The 3,348-nt window shown below is 39.5% G+C and overlaps 1 pseudogene; it reads left to right on the forward strand.

Annotated features, from left to right (window-relative positions):
- Positions 1 to 2,673: 2,673 nt before the first annotated feature.
- Positions 2,674 to 3,348, forward strand: LOC122487754 (annotated as a pseudogene).

A 3,348-nucleotide genomic window follows, 5' to 3' on the forward strand; every position in this document is an offset into this window, starting at 1 on the left:
CCTTCCACAGATGCTAATCCTAAAGGTATTCCCTAATAAACAGCCACAACCTTAATCCATTTCGCAGTCCACTTCCCAGAGAACCCTACTTCCAAGGCATGAATTTGAATTTCAACTAATTAGGAGCGCTGTAATCTTGAGGAAGCAATAACTTATTTTCTGTTAGACTTAACTTCCATTTCTGAAAAATGGGAATAATGAATCATTTCTTCATTGGATCATTGTGAATTCACTTAATTTAATATGGTGCAGAGTAATTACTCATAAATATTAGATGTCATAATCTTGGGTGAGATATATAACGTCTATGAGTCTTAGATCCTTTATCTAAAAATGAGAGTAATACCACTTACACTCAGGATTTTGGTAAGGAATGTATGTCACAACGTGTGTGTGTGTATTAGGTACTCAACAGATGCCACCCTCCCCCAACCTCCTATCATTTTCCCTTTAAAATATCAAAAGTACCTTTATATAGTGAATTTTAAAAATAATTCATGTTTATTTTCTTTCCCTTTATTGGTTACCCTTTATCAGAGTATAGGGTGGTTGTATTTGGAGGAGGAAAACTGAATGCAAAGCAGAAAGGTGAGGCTAGGGCAGCCCTGGTTTTGTGTCTCTCTTCTCTTCCATCACAGTTCAAAGGCCAACTCTTCCAGGAAGCTCACCCTGACTGACTCAACACATTCTGCAAAGCCCACATACAAACTTTAACTCCCTTCTTCTTTCCACTTTTGTAATCCTTATTATGATATATTCCTTATTGTGATATATTATGTTAATATTGTCTCTGAAGTGGGGATGATATCTGTTTTTCAAAGGGAGTGCACTGTGCCGAATGCTGCTTAGTTCCCTGGGAGTGTTCTGGTTACTACACTAGTTCATAGTGATTGACTCTTACAGCAATGCTGAGTCCTCCTTGAAGCCTTGTGAGATGCTCCAGGAGTTCCTGCTGAATTGACAAGGAATATGAGAGCCAGATGGGGTCTTCTGAGGTGCTGTGGTCCCTCCTCTTAGTCATGAGGGAACTTTGTTTAGATCATCTCTCTTTAAATGATGACATTTTAAGGCTCATGTGAAATTTGGGTAGCCCCATCTTTATTGCATCTTCTCTGTTTTATAACTTGATACTCTTTTGTTTCTGCTTTAAAGCTTGTTCAGTTGTAGGAACATTGTCTTACACTGACGCCTACTGGGCAGGTGGGAAATAACGGGTAACTGCAGCTCTGGTGTCTAGAAACTGAAATTTTGTTTTCCTCATTGCATCGATCTTTAAGAAGCATCTTTCTTACAACTATCCTAGTTTTGAGCTTCCATTTCCCACTTCTCCTACTAAATGTAAAGGTCCATATTAGATTTTAAGTTTCTTAGGTTATGATGATTTCATCCAGTTAAAATGTTAAAAGCCCAAAAATACCTTTAATCAATGTCATTCCATAGATATATTTACCATTTCATGATGAACAATAATCACACTCATTAGATGTGACCTTAATGTTGCAAGCATTGCAGCTGTGAAAAGCTGATGTCAAGTGGGACCAATGCAGAGTATGGACATTTTCCTCCCAGATTCCCCATTGGTGGCAGTAGTGAGGCACCCTCTAATCTGGATCAAAACACTCCACATTTAAGGTACACAACAGATGAATATAGGGGAAGGGAAGGAAAAATAAGATAAAAACAGAGAGGGAGGCAAATGATAAGACTCTTAAATACAGAGAACAAACTCAGGGTTGCTGGCGGGGTGTTGGGTGGGGGGGGGATGGGCATTAAGGAGGGCACTTGTTGGGATGAACACTGGGTGTTATATGTAAGTGACGAATCACTAAATTCTACTCTTGAAACCATTATTAGACTATATGTTAACTAATTTCGATTTAAATAAAATTTAAAAAAATAAACAAACAAAAACAAAAGTGCTCCACGATGGCGGTAAGAACCATCCACGATGAATGTGGTAAATTCTTTCCTTCAAGGTTTCTCCAGGGATCAGGACCCCAGTAAAAATTCATCCAAGTGTTTCATCATCCTCATGTTACAAAACCACCTCTCTCCTGCTTTTATCTAAAAGTTTCTTTTGTTTGTTCTTCTAAGGTTTGCAAATGATTAATCAAATTCTACTCATAAACGCTTTACAGAATATACCAGTAGGTTATATTCTCATAATTATCTCCTTACCAACCCCTTTGTTGGTACAGAGTGAGCACTTAACTGGTATCAAATGTGGTATGACAAAGTAGTAAAGAGCTTTAGAATCAGGCTGTGGTGTTATACACACACACACACACACACACACACACACACAAATATATGATATAAAATATTTAAAAATATATATTAATTTTTTTAATGTTTATTTTTGAGACAGAGAGAGACAAAGCACGAGCAGGGGAGGGGCAGAGAGAGAGGGAGACACAGAATCTGAAGCAGGCTCCAGGTTTCAAGCTGTCAGCGCAGAGCCCAACGAACCATGATATCATGACCTGAGCTGAAGTCGGACGCTTAACCGACTTCAGGCACCCCAAAAATATATACATATTTTTAACTAGGCTCTATGCCCAGTGTGGGACTTGAACTCATGACCCTAAGATCAAGAGTCACGTGCTGTCCTGACTGAGCCACCCCCAAACCTTTTTCACTGTACTTTTTCTTTTGTTGATAATGTAATCACTTTGCCGCATCTACTGCGAGAATGAAGACTATTCTCGGCAATCAGACTGTCGACATTGCAGAAAATGTTGACATCACTCTAAAGGGATGCACTGTTACTGTGAAGGGCCCCAGAGGAACCCTGTGAAGGAACCTCAGTCACCTCAATGTAGAACTCAGTCTGCTTGGAGAGAAAAAGAAGAGGCTCTGCGCTGACAAATGGTGGGGAAATAGAAAAGAACTGGCTACTGTGTGCACCATCCATAGTCACGTACAGAGCATGATGAAGGCTGTTACCCTGGGCTTCCAGTACAAGATGGGGTCTGTGTATGCTCACTCCCCCATCAGTGTTGTTCTTCAGGAATTGTTCTCTTGTTGAAATCTGAAATTCCTTCGGTGAAAAATATATCCATAGGGTTCAGATGAGGCCAGGTGTTGCTTGTTCAGTATCTTGAGCCCAGAAAGATGAGTTAATGCTTGAAGGGAATGGCATTGAACTTGAATGAAACCCAGTTGCTTGATTCAGGCATGCCACAACAGTTAAAAAGAAGGATATCAGAAAATTTGGGGATGGTATCTGTGTTTCTGAAAAAGGAATAGTTCAGCAGACTGATGAATAAGATCTAAGTTGTCCAGCTACAGAAACAGCAAGAAGGCAGATGATTTTTCAGACTTACTTGTGATATTTTGAAGATGCAA

Source organism: Prionailurus bengalensis, chromosome A2 (genome assembly GCF_016509475.1).
Source record: "Prionailurus bengalensis isolate Pbe53 chromosome A2, Fcat_Pben_1.1_paternal_pri, whole genome shotgun sequence".
Classification (NCBI taxonomy): Eukaryota; Metazoa; Chordata; class Mammalia; order Carnivora; family Felidae; genus Prionailurus; species Prionailurus bengalensis.